Consider the following 12,298-nt stretch of genomic DNA (forward strand, 5'->3'; position numbering starts at 1 on the left):
GTGGAGCCTCCCAATTTTTGGCTGCCCTGGCAAAGGGCTATACTGAAATAGACCCACTTCCTTACAATGGGCACTTCAGGTTTACAGGCCATCATGCACGTCTCTATCCAGGGACAATGTGGAGCCTCCCAATTTTTGGCTGCCCTGGCAAAGGGCTATACTGAAATAGACCCACTTCCTTACAATGGGCACTTCAGGTTTAAAGGCCATCATGCACGTCTCTATCCAGGGACAACGTGGAGCCTCCCAATTTTTGGCTGCCCTGCCTAAGGGCTATACTACAATAGACCCACTTCCTTACAATGGGCACTTCAGGTTTACAGGCCATCATGCACGTCTCTATCCAGGGACAATGTGGAGCCTCCCAATTTTTGGCTGCCCTGCCTAAGGGCTATACTATAATACACCCACTTCCTGACAATGGACACTTAATGTTTTGAGGCCCTCATGCACATCTCTACCCAGGGACAACGTGGAGCCTCCCAATTTTTGGCTGCCCTGCCTAAGGGCTATACTATAATACACCCACTTCCTTCCAATGGGCACTTCAGGTTTACAGGCCCTCATGCACGTCTCTATCCAGGGACAACGTGGAGCCTCCCAATTTTTGGCTGCCCTGCCTAAGGGCTATACTACAATAGACCCACTTCCTTCCAATGGGCACTTCAGGTTTACAGGCCATCATGCACGTCTCTATCCAGGGACAATGTGGAGCCTCCCAATTTGTGGCTGCCCTGGCAAAGGGCTATACTGAAATAGACCCACTTCCTTACAATGGGCACTTCAGGTTTACAGGCCATCATGCACGTCTCTATCCAGGGACAATGTGGAGCCTCCCAATTTGTGGCTGCCCTGGCAAAGGGCTATACTGAAATAGACCCACTTCCTTACAATGGGCACTTCAGGTTTACAGGCCATCATGCACGTCTGTATGCAGGGGCATTGGTGAACCTCACAATTTTGGACTGCCCTGGCAAAGGAAAATACTACAAAGACTCACTTCCTCAAAATGGGCACATTAGACTCAAGAGGCCTTCATGTACGTCTCTTCTCAGGGACATCGGAGTGCCACACAATGTTTTCACGTAAAATCTTTCATGTATTAATCTCAAAAAGTAACATACACCAGCTCTATCTCACTATTGGGTATGTGCCCTTAACATTTCTGCCATGAAAAATCATTTTGGGGTCATTTTGGAAGGTTTTCTGGTGAGTCCGTAAAAATGGCGTGAAACGCGGACAAAATTGTTCACAGCTGTGACTTTTGAGTGACAAATGCTTCAAGGGGTCTTCCCCATGCTGTTGCGATGTCATTTGAGCACTCTTCTGAGACTTTTGTGACATTTTTAGGGTTTCTCCATGCTGCCGGGGGGTCATTTCACAAAAATACTCGGGTCTCCCATAGGATAACATTGGGCTCGTTGCTCGGGCCGAGTACACGAGTATCTTGGGAGGCTCGGCCCGAGCTTCGAGCACCCGAGCTTTTTAGTACTCGCTCATCACTAATCATAATGTATGCCATAAGATATGTCCAGAAAATTGGCTTGAAATTCTTGTCTTTGCTAAAATGTAAATATTTTGTGAAAATCTGCTCTCAAATCTTGAAAGATTGCTTTTAGAGTGATTTCCATTTTTACTATTCTTTCTCTTATTAGTTTTAGCCACACTGAAGTTCCAAACAATTTTTTCAGTTTCAGGCTCTGTGGCGCAATGGATAGCGCATTGGACTTCTAGGAAAGTGTAGGCATTCAAAGGTTGTGGGTTCGAGTCCCGCCAGAGTCAGCTTTTGTTTGGTGTCTGATGCGAAAGTCCTATATAATACCCATAAGATAATAAAGAGTAAGAAATGATTTAATATATGATTTATTATCATCCTTTAGAGCATTTTTGTAGAATTCAAAAATCGCTAGGGCTCCCCTTTCTAGAAAAGACTAAGAAGGCAACCCAGTTTTGTGAACTTTTAAAATGCTGCTTTTCCATCCTGTTTTCAAATTCATTCTTCATGTAGATTTGTTATGTGTGTCTAAAACACAGAGAGAGTTGAGAAAATGCTAACGCTGAGTTTTTCTCTGCTGGTTCTAAAATTATTGAACATCTTGATGTTATATTTTAGAATACCTGAATTTCCAAATGTAAATCAGATTTTAAAATGATCAAAGAAAAGAATGTAGAGGAAGCTGCTAAAAAAACACTCTTTAGCACAAAGTGGCGAATGTAAATGTCTAGATAAGATAAAGATTCAAAGATTGGAGGCTTGTTTTAATTGGAGAAGAGTTTTGTATCTAAAGAATTTAAACCTTTATCCATTATCTTTAGTATTCTTTAAAAGTGGAATTGAAAAAAACGGAAATATTTTCCAAAAAAGTTTATTTGCCTCCTGAAATCATAATGTATGCCATAAGATATGTCCAGAAAATTGGCTTGAAATTTTTGTCTTTACTAAAATGTAAATATTTTGTGAAAATCTGCTCTCAAATCTTGAAAGATTGCTTTTAGAGTGATTTCCATTTTTACTATTCTTTCTCTTATTAGTTTTAGCCACACTGAAGTTCCAAACAATTTTTTTCAGTTTCAGGCTCTGTGGCGCAATGGATAGCGCATTGGACTTCTAGCAAAGTGTGGGCATTCAAAGGTTGTGGGTTCGAGTCCCGCCAGAGTCAGCTTTTGTTTGGTGTCTGATGCGAAAGTTCTATATAATACCCATAAGATAATAAAGAGTAAGAAATGATCTAATATATGATTTATTATTATCCTTTAGAGCATTTTTGTAGAATTAAAAAATCGCTAGGGCTCCCCTTTCTAGAAAAGACTAAGAAGGCAACCCAGTTTTGTGAACTTTTAAAATGCTGCTTTTCCATCCTGTTTTGAAATTCATTCTTCATGTAGATTTGTTATGTGTGTCTAGAACACAGAGAGAGTCGAGAAAATGCTAACGCTGAGTTTTTCTCTGCTGGTTCTAAAATTATTGAACATCTTGATGTTATATTTTAGAATACCTGAATTTCCAAATGTAAATCAGATTTTAAAATGATCAAAGAAAAGAATGTAGAGGAAGCTGCTAAAAAAACACTCTTTAGCACAAAGTGGCGAATGTAAATGTCTAGATAAGATAAAGATTCAAAGATTGGAGGCTTGTTTTAATTGGAGAAGAGTTTTGTATCTAAAGAATTTAAACCTTTATCCATTATCTTCAGTATTCTTTAAAAGTGGAATTGAAAAAAACGGAAATATTTTCCAAAAAAGTTTATTTGCCTCCTGAAATCATAATGTATGCCATAAGATATGTCCAAAAAATTGGCTTGAAATTTTTGTCTTTACTAAAATGTAAATATTTTGTGAAAATCTGCTCTCAAATCTTGAAAGATTGCTTTTAGAGTGATTTCCATTTTTACTATTCTTTCTCTTATTAGTTTTAGCCACACTGAAGTTCCAAACAATTTTTTTCAGTTTCAGGCTCTGTGGCGCAATGGATAGCGCATTGGACTTCTAGGAAAGTGTAGGCATTCAAAGGTTGTGGGTTTGAGTCCCGCCAGAGTCAGCTTTTGTTTGGTGTCTGATGCGAAAGTCCTATATAATACCCATAAGATAATAAAGAGTAAGAAATGATTTAATATATGATTTATTATTATCCTTTAGAGCATTTTTGTAGAATTAAAAAATCGCTAGGGCTCCCCTTTCTAGAAAAGACTAAGAAGGCAACCCAGTTTTGTGAACTTTTAAAATGCTGCTTTTCCATCCTGTTTTGAAATTCATTCTTCATGTAGATTTGTTATGTGTGTCTAGAACACACAGAGAGTTGAGAAAATGCTAACGCTGAGTTTTTCTCTGCTGGTTCTAAAATTATTGAACATCTTGATGTTATATTTTAGAATACCTGAATTTCCAAATGTAAATCAGATTTTAAAATGATCAAAGAAAAGAATGTAGAGGAAGCTGCTAAAAAAACACTCTTTAGCACAAAGTGGCGAATGTAAATGTCTAGATAAGATAAAGATTCAAAGATTGGAGGCTTGTTTTAATTGGAGAAGAGTTTTGTATCTAAAGAATTTAAACCTTTATCCATTATCTTCAGTATTCTTTAAAAGTGAAAAAACCGGAAATATTTTCCAAAAAAGTTTATTTGCCTCCTGAAATCATAATGTATGCCATAAGATATGTCCAGAAAATTGGCTTGAAATTCTTGTCTTTACTAAAATGTAAATATTTTGTGAAAATCTGCTCTCAAATCTTGAAAGATTGCTTTTAGAGTGATTTCCATTTTTACTATTCTTTTATTAGTTTTAGCCACACTGAAGTTCCAAACAAGTTTTTTCAGTTTCAGGCTCTGTGGCGCAATGGATAGCGCATTGGACTTCTAGGAAAGTGTAGGCATTCAAAGGTTGTTTGTTCGAGTCTCGCCAGAGTCAGCTTTTGTTTGGTGTCTGATGCGAAAGTCCTATATAATACCCATAAGATAATAAAGAGTAAGAAATGATCTAATATAAGATTTATTATTATCCTTAAGAGCATTTTTGTAGAATTCAAAAATCGCTAGGGCTCTCCTTTCTAGAAAAGTCTAAGAAGGCAACCCAGTTTTGTGAACTTTTAAAATGCTGCTTTTCCATCCTGTTTTGAAATTCATTCTTCATGTAGATTTGTTATGTGTGTCTAGAACACAGAGAGAGTCGAGAAAATGCTAACGCTGAGTTTTTCTCTGCAGGTTCTAAAATTATTGAACATCTTGATGTTATATTTTAGAATACCTAAATTTCCAAATGTAAATCAGATTTTAAAATGATCAAAGAAAAGAATGTAGAGGAAGCTGCTAAAAAAACACTCTTTAGCACAAAGTGGCGAATGTAAATGTCTTGATAAGATAAAAATTCAAAGATTTAAGGCTTGTTTTAATTGGAGAAGAGTTTTGTATCTAAAGAATTTAAACCTTTATCCATTATCTTCAGTATTCTTTAAAAGTGGAATTGAAAAAAACGGAAATATTTTCCAAAAAAGTTTATTTGCCTCCTGAAATCATAATGTATGCCATAAGATATGTCCAGAAAATTGGCTTGAAATTTTTGTCTTTACTAAAATGTTAATATTTTGTGAAAATCTGCTCTCAAATCTTGAAAGATTGCTTTTAGAGTGATTTCCATTTTTACTATTCTTTCTCTTATTAGTTTTAGCCACACTGAAGTTCCAAACTTTTTTTTCAGTTTCAGGCTCTGTGGCGCAATGGATAGTGCATTGGACTTCTAGCAAAGTGTAGGCATTCAAAGGTTGTGGGTTCGAGTCCCGCCAGAGTCAGCTTTTGTTTGGTGTCTGATGCGAAAGTCCTATATAATACCCATAAGATAATAAAGAGTAAGAAATGATCTAATATATGATTTATTATTATCCTTTAGAGCATTTTTGTAGAATTAAAAAATCGCTAGGGCTCCCCTTTCTAGAAAAGACTAAGAAGGCAACCCAGTTTTGTGAACTTTTAAAATGCTGCTTTTCCATCCTGTTTTGAAATTCATTCTTCATGTAGATTTGTTATGTGTGTCTAGAACACAGAGAGAGTCGAGAAAATGCTAACGCTGAGTTTTTCTCTGCTGGTTCTAAAATTATTGAACATCTTGATGTTATATTTTAGAATACCTGAATTTCCAAATGTAAATCAGATTTTAAAATGATCAAAGAAAAGAATGTAGAGGAAGCTGCTAAAAAAACACTCTTTAGCACAAAGTGGCGAATGTAAATGTCTAGATAAGATAAAGATTCAAAGTTTGGAGGCTTGTTTTAATTGGAGAAGAGTTTTGTATCTAAAGAATTTAAACCTTTATCCATTATCTTCAGTATTCTTTAAAAGTGAAAAAAAACGGAAATATTTTCCAAAAAAGTTTATTTGCCTCCTGAAATCATAATGTATGCCATAAGATATGTCCAGAAAATTGGCTTGAAATTCTTGTCTTTACTAAAATGTAAATATTTTGTGAAAATCTGCTCTCAAATCTTGAAAGATTGCTTTTAGATTGATTTCCATTTTTACTATTCTTTCTCTTATTAGTTTTAGCCACACTGAAGTTCCAAACAATTTTTTTCAGTTTCAGGCTCTGTGGCGCAATGGATAGCGCTTTGGACTTCTAGGAAAGTGTAGGCATTCAAAGGTTGTGGGTTCGAGTCCCGCCAGAGTCAGCTTTTGTTTGGTGTCTGATGCGAAAGTCCTATATAATACCCATAAGATAATAAAGAGTAAGAAATGATGTAATATATGATTTATTATTATCCTTAAGAGCATTTTTGTTAAATTAAAAAATCGCTAGGGCTCCCCTTTCTAGAAAAGACTAAGAAGGCAACCCAGTTTTGTGAACTTTTAAAATGCTGCTTTTCCATCCTGTTTTGAAATTCATTCTTCATGTAGATTTGTTATGTGTGTCTAGAACACAGAGAGAGTCGAGAAAATGCTAACGCTGAGTTTTTCTCTGCTGGTTCTAAAATTATTGAACATCTTGATGTTATATTTTAGAATACCTGAATTTCCAAATGTAAATCAGATTTTAAAATGATCAAAGAAAAGAATGTAGAGGAAGCTGCTAAAAAAACACTCTTTAGCACAAAGTGGCGAATGTAAATGTCTAGATAAGATAAAGATTCAAAGTTTGGAGGCTTGTTTTAATTGGAGAAGAGTTTTGTATCTAAAGAATTTAAACCTTTATCCATTATCTTCAGTATTCTTTAAAAGTGGAATTGAAAAAAACGGAAATATTTTCCAAAAAAGTTTATTTGCCTCCTGAAATCATAATGTATGCCATAAGATATGTCCAGAAAATTGGCTTGAAATTTTTGTCTTTACTAAAATGTAAATATTTTGTGAAAATCTGCTCTCAAATCTTGAAAGATTGCATTTAGAGTGATTTCCATTTTTACTATTCTTTCTCTTATTAGTTTTAGCCACACTGAAGTTCCAAACAATTTTTTTCAGTTTCAGGCTCTGTGGCGCAATGCATAGCGCATTGGACTTCTAGGAAAGTGTAGGCATTCAAAGGTTGTGGGTTCGAGTCCCGCCAGAGTCAGCTTTTGTTTGGTGTCTGATGCGAAAGTCCTATATAATACCCATAAGATAATAAAGAGTAAGAAATGATCTAATATATGATTTATTATTATCCTTAAGAGCATTTTTGTAGAATTAAAAAATCGCTAGGGCTCCCCTTTCTAGAAAAGACTAAGAAGGCAACCCAGTTTTGTGAACTTTTAAAATGCTGCTTTTCCATCCTGTTTTGAAATTCATTCTTCATGTAGATTTGTTATGTGTGTCTAAAACACAGAGAGAGTTGAGAAAATGCTAACGCTGAGTTTTTCTCTGCTGGTTCTAAAATTATTGAACATCTTGATGTTATATTTTAGAATACCTGAATTTCCAAATGTAAATCAGATTTTAAAATGATCAAAGAAAAGAATGTAGAGGAAGCTGCTAAAAAAACACTCTTTAGCACAAAGTGGCGAATGTAAATGTCTAGATAAGATAAAGATTCAAAGATTGGAGGCTTGTTTTAATTGGAGAAGAGTTTTGTATCTAAAGAATTTAAACCTTTATCCATTATCTTCAGTATTCTTTAAAATTGGAATTGAAAAAAACGGAAATATTTTCCAAAAAAGTTTATTTGCCTCCTGAAATCATAATGTATGCCATAAGATATGTCCAGAAAATTGGCTTGAAATTTTTGTCTTTACTAAAATGTAAATATTTTGTGAAAATCTGCTCTCAAATCTTGAAAGATTGCATTTAGAGTGATTTCCATTTTTACTATTCTTTCTCTTATTAGTTTTAGCCACACTGAAGTTCCAAACAATTTTTTTCAGTTTCAGGCTCTGTGGCGCAATGCATAGCGCATTGGACTTCTAGGAAAGTGTAGGCATTCAAAGGTTGTTTGTTCGAGTCCCGCCAGAGTCAGCTTTTGTTTGGTGTCTGATGCGAAAGTCCTATATAATACCCATAAGATAATAAAGAGTAAGAAATGATCTAATATAAGATTTATTATTATCCTTAAGAGCATTTTTGTATTATTCAAAAATCGCTAGGGCTCCCCTTTCTAGAAAAGTCTAAGAAGGCAACCCAGTTTTGTGAACTTTTAAAATGCTGCTTTTCCATCCTGTTTTGAAATTCATTCTTCATGTAGATTTGTTATGTGTGTCTAGAACACAGAGAGAGTCGAGAAAATGCTAACGCTGAGTTTTTCTCTGCAGGTTCTAAAATTATTGAACATCTTGATGTTATATTTTAGAATACCTAAATTTCCAAATGTAAATCAGATTTTAAAATGATCAAAGAAAAGAATGTAGAGGAAGCTGCTAAAAAAACACTCTTTAGCACAAAGTGGCGAATGTAAATGTCTTGATAAGATAAAGATTCAAAGATTTAAGGCTTGTTTTAATTGGAGAAGAGTTTTGTATCTAAAGAATTTAAACCTTTATCCATTATCTTCAGTATTCTTTAAAAGTGGAATTGAAAAAAACGGAAATATTTTCCAAAAAAGTTTATTTGCCTCCTGAAATCATAATGTATGCCATAAGATATGTCCAGAAAATTGGCTTGAAATTTTTGTCTTTACTAAAATGTTAATATTTTGTGAAAATCTGCTCTCAAATCTTGAAAGATTGCTTTTAGAGTGATTTCCATTTTTACTATTCTTTCTCTTATTAGTTTTAGCCACACTGAAGTTCCAAACATTTTTTTTCAGTTTCAGGCTCTGTGGCGCAATGGATAGTGCATTGGACTTCTAGCAAAGTGTAGGCATTCAAAGGTTGTGGGTTCGAGTCCCGCCAGAGTCAGCTTTTGTTTGGTGTCTGATGCGAAAGTCCTATATAATACCCATAAGATAATAAAGAGTAAGAAATGATCTAATATATGATTTATTATTATCCTTTAGAGCATTTTTGTAGAATTAAAAAATCGCTAGGGCTCCCCTTTCTAGAAAAGACTAAGAAGGCAACCCAGTTTTGTGAACTTTTAAAATGCTGCTTTTCCATCCTGTTTTGAAATTCATTCTTCATGTAGATTTGTTATGTGTGTCTAGAACACAGAGAGAGTCGAGAAAATGCTAACGCTGAGTTTTTCTCTGCTGGTTCTAAAATTATTGAACATCTTGATGTTATATTTTAGAATACCTGAATTTCCAAATGTAAATCAGATTTTAAAATGATCAAAGAAAAGAATGTAGAGGAAGCTGCTAAAAAAACACTCTTTAGCACAAAGTGGCGAATGTAAATGTCTAGATAAGATAAAGATTCAAAGTTTGGAGGCTTGTTTTAATTGGAGAAGAGTTTTGTATCTAAAGAATTTAAACCTTTATCCATTATCTTCAGTATTCTTTAAAAGTGAAAAAAACGGAAATATTTTCCAAAAAAGTTTATTTGCCTCCTGAAATCATAATGTATGCCATAAGATATGTCCAGAAAATTGGCTTGAAATTTTTGTCTTTACTAAAATGTTAATATTTTGTGAAAATCTGCTCTCAAATCTTGAAAGATTGCTTTTAGAGTGATTTCCATTTTTACTATTCTTTCTCTTATTAGTTTTAGCCACACTGAAGTTCCAAACAATTTTTTTCAGTTTCAGGCTCTGTGGCGCAATGGATAGCGCATTGGACTTCTAGGAAAGTGTAGGCATTCAAAGGTTGTGGGTTCGAGTCCCGCCAGAGTCAGCTTTTGTTTGGTGTCTGATGCGAAAGTCCTATATAATACCCATAAGATAATAAAGAGTAAGAAATGATGTAATATATGATTTATTATTATCCTTTAGAGCATTTTTGTAGAATTAAAAAATCGCTAGGGCTCCCCTTTCTAGAAAAGACTAAGAAGGCAACCCAGTTTTGTGAACTTTTAAAATGCTGCTTTTCCATCCTGTTTTGAAATTCATTCTTCATGTAGATTTGTTATGTGTGTCTAGAACACAGAGAGAGTCGAGAAAATGCTAATGCTGAGTTTTTCTCTGCTGGTTCTAAAATTATTGAACATCTTGATGTTATATTTTAGAATACCTGAATTTCCAAATGTAAATCAGATTTTAAAATGATCAAAGAAAAGAATGTAGAGGAAGCTGCTAAAAAAACACTCTTTAGCACAAAGTGGCGAATGTAAATGTCTAGATAAGATAAAGATTCAAAGTTTGGAGGCTTGTTTTAATTGGAGAAGAGTTTTGTATCTAAAGAATTTAAACCTTTATCCATTATCTTCAGTATTCTTTAAAAGTGGAATTGAAAAAAACGGAAATATTTTCCAAAAAAGTTTATTTGCCTCCTGAAATCATAATGTATGCCATAAGATATGTCCAGAAAATTGGCTTGAAATTTTTGTCTTTACTAAAATGTAAATATTTTGTGAAAATCTGCTCTCAAATCTTGAAAGATTGCATTTAGAGTGATTTCCATTTTTACTATTCTTTCTCTTATTAGTTTTAGCCACACTGAAGTTCCAAACAATTTTTTTCAGTTTCGGGCTCTGTGGCGCAATGGATAGCGCATTGGACTTCTAGGAAAGTGTAGGCATTCAAAGGTTGTGGGTTCGAGTCCCGCCAGAGTCAGCTTTTGTTTGGTGTCTGATGCGAAAGTCCTATATAATACCCATAAGATAATAAAGAGTAAGAAATGATGTAATATATGATTTATTATTATCCTTTAGAGCATTTTTGTTAAATTAAAAAAATCGCTAGGGCTCCCCTTTCTAGAAAAGACTAAGAAGGCAACCCAGTTTTGTGAACTTTTAAAATGCTGCTTTTCCATCCTGTTTTGAAATTCATTCTTCATGTAGATTTGTTATGTGTGTCTAGAACACAGAGAGAGTCGAGAAAATGCTAACGCTGAGTTTTTCTCTGCTGGTTCTAAAATTATTGAACATCTTGATGTTATATTTTAGAATACCTGAATTTCCAAATGTAAATCAGATTTTAAAATGATCAAAGAAAAGAATGTAGAGGAAGCTGCTAAAAAAACACTCTTTAGCACAAAGTGGCGAATGTAAATGTCTAGATAAGATAAAGATTCAAAGTTTGGAGGCTTGTTTTAATTGGAGAAGAGTTTTGTATCTAAAGAATTTAAACCTTTATCCATTATCTTCAGTATTCTTTAAAAGTGGAATTGAAAAAAACGGAAATATTTTCCAAAAAAGTTTATTTGCCTCCTGAAATCATAATGTATGCCATAAGATATGTCCAGAAAATTGGCTTGAAATTTTTGTCTTTACTAAAATGTAAATATTTTGTGAAAATCTGCTCTCAAATCTTGAAAGATTGCATTTAGAGTGATTTCCATTTTTACTATTCTTTCTCTTATTAGTTTTAGCCACACTGAAGTTCCAAACAATTTTTTTCAGTTTCAGGCTCTGTGGCGCAATGCATAGCGCATTGGACTTCTAGGAAAGTGTAGGCATTCAAAGGTTGTGGGTTCGAGTCCCGCCAGAGTCAGCTTTTGTTTGGTGTCTGATGCGAAAGTCCTATAAAATACCCATAAGTTAATAAAGAGTAAGAAATGATCTAATATATGATTTATTATTATCCTTAAGAGCATTTTTGTAGAATTCAAAAATCGCTAGGGCTCCCCTTTCTAGAAAAGACTAAGAAGGCAACCCAGTTTTGTGAACTTTTAAAATGCTGCTTTTCCATCCTGTTTTGAAATTCATTCTTCATGTAGATTTGTTATGTGTGTCTAGAAAATAGAGAGAGTCGAGAATATGCTAACGCTGAGTTTTTCTCTGCTGGTTCTAAAATTATTGAACATCTTGATGTTATATTTTAGAATACCTGAATTTCCAAATGTAAATCAGATTTTAAAATGATCAAAGAAAAGAATGTAGAGGAAGCTGCTAAAAAAACACTCTTTAGCACAAAGTGGCGAGAGTAAATGTCTAGATAAGATAAAGATTCAAAGATTGGAGGCTTGTTTTAATTGGAGAAGAGTTTTGTATCTAAAGAATTTAAACCTTTATCCATTATCTTCAGTATTCTTTAAAAGTGGAATTGAAAAAAACGGAAATATTTTCCAAAAAAGTTTATTTGCCTCCTGAAATCATAATGTATGCCATAAGATATGTCCAGAAAATTGGCTTGAAATTTTTGTCTTTACTAAAATGTAAATATTTTGTGAAAATCTGCTCTCAAATCTTGAAAGATTGCTTTTAGAGTGATTTCCATTTTTACTATTCTTTCTCTTATTAGTTTTAGCCACACTGAAGTTCCAAACAATTTTTTTCAGTTTCAGGCTTTGTGGCGCAATGGATAGCGCATTGGACTTCTAGGAAAGTGTAGGCATTCAAAGGTTGTGGGTTCGAGTCCCGCCAGAGTCAG

The 12,298-nt window shown here is 34.1% G+C and overlaps 11 non-coding genes across 11 annotated transcripts; all 11 read left to right on the forward strand.

The window, feature by feature from the left end:
• Nucleotides 1-1,696: 1,696 nt before the first annotated feature.
• TRNAR-UCU (transfer RNA arginine (anticodon UCU)) lies at nt 1,697-1,782 on the forward strand. Its single transcript is given in 2 exon segments — nt 1,697-1,733; nt 1,747-1,782. It is a non-coding gene; the product is annotated as a tRNA-Arg (tRNA).
• A 792-nt stretch (nt 1,783-2,574) lies between these two features.
• On the forward strand, nt 2,575-2,660 carry TRNAR-UCU (transfer RNA arginine (anticodon UCU)). Its single transcript is given in 2 exon segments — nt 2,575-2,611; nt 2,625-2,660. It is a non-coding gene; the product is annotated as a tRNA-Arg (tRNA).
• Nucleotides 2,661-3,452: 792 nt separating this feature from the next.
• TRNAR-UCU (transfer RNA arginine (anticodon UCU)) lies at nt 3,453-3,538 on the forward strand. Its single transcript is given in 2 exon segments — nt 3,453-3,489; nt 3,503-3,538. It is a non-coding gene; the product is annotated as a tRNA-Arg (tRNA).
• Nucleotides 3,539-5,197: 1,659 nt separating this feature from the next.
• Nucleotides 5,198-5,283, forward strand: TRNAR-UCU (transfer RNA arginine (anticodon UCU)). The gene is given in 2 exon segments: nt 5,198-5,234; nt 5,248-5,283. It is a non-coding gene; the product is annotated as a tRNA-Arg (tRNA).
• Nucleotides 5,284-6,070: 787 nt separating this feature from the next.
• Nucleotides 6,071-6,156, forward strand: TRNAR-UCU (transfer RNA arginine (anticodon UCU)). The gene is given in 2 exon segments: nt 6,071-6,107; nt 6,121-6,156. It is a non-coding gene; the product is annotated as a tRNA-Arg (tRNA).
• Nucleotides 6,157-6,948: 792 nt separating this feature from the next.
• On the forward strand, nt 6,949-7,034 carry TRNAR-UCU (transfer RNA arginine (anticodon UCU)). The gene is given in 2 exon segments: nt 6,949-6,985; nt 6,999-7,034. It is a non-coding gene; the product is annotated as a tRNA-Arg (tRNA).
• Nucleotides 7,035-8,704: 1,670 nt separating this feature from the next.
• On the forward strand, nt 8,705-8,790 carry TRNAR-UCU (transfer RNA arginine (anticodon UCU)). Its single transcript is given in 2 exon segments — nt 8,705-8,741; nt 8,755-8,790. It is a non-coding gene; the product is annotated as a tRNA-Arg (tRNA).
• A 786-nt stretch (nt 8,791-9,576) lies between these two features.
• On the forward strand, nt 9,577-9,662 carry TRNAR-UCU (transfer RNA arginine (anticodon UCU)). Its single transcript is given in 2 exon segments — nt 9,577-9,613; nt 9,627-9,662. It is a non-coding gene; the product is annotated as a tRNA-Arg (tRNA).
• A 792-nt stretch (nt 9,663-10,454) lies between these two features.
• Nucleotides 10,455-10,540, forward strand: TRNAR-UCU (transfer RNA arginine (anticodon UCU)). The gene is given in 2 exon segments: nt 10,455-10,491; nt 10,505-10,540. It is a non-coding gene; the product is annotated as a tRNA-Arg (tRNA).
• Nucleotides 10,541-11,333: 793 nt separating this feature from the next.
• Nucleotides 11,334-11,419, forward strand: TRNAR-UCU (transfer RNA arginine (anticodon UCU)). The gene is given in 2 exon segments: nt 11,334-11,370; nt 11,384-11,419. It is a non-coding gene; the product is annotated as a tRNA-Arg (tRNA).
• A 792-nt stretch (nt 11,420-12,211) lies between these two features.
• On the forward strand, nt 12,212-12,297 carry TRNAR-UCU (transfer RNA arginine (anticodon UCU)). Its single transcript is given in 2 exon segments — nt 12,212-12,248; nt 12,262-12,297. It is a non-coding gene; the product is annotated as a tRNA-Arg (tRNA).
• The last annotated feature ends 1 nt before the right edge of the window (nt 12,298 follows it).

Source organism: Anomaloglossus baeobatrachus, chromosome 3 (genome assembly GCF_048569485.1).
Source record: "Anomaloglossus baeobatrachus isolate aAnoBae1 chromosome 3, aAnoBae1.hap1, whole genome shotgun sequence".
Classification (NCBI taxonomy): Eukaryota; Metazoa; Chordata; class Amphibia; order Anura; family Aromobatidae; genus Anomaloglossus; species Anomaloglossus baeobatrachus.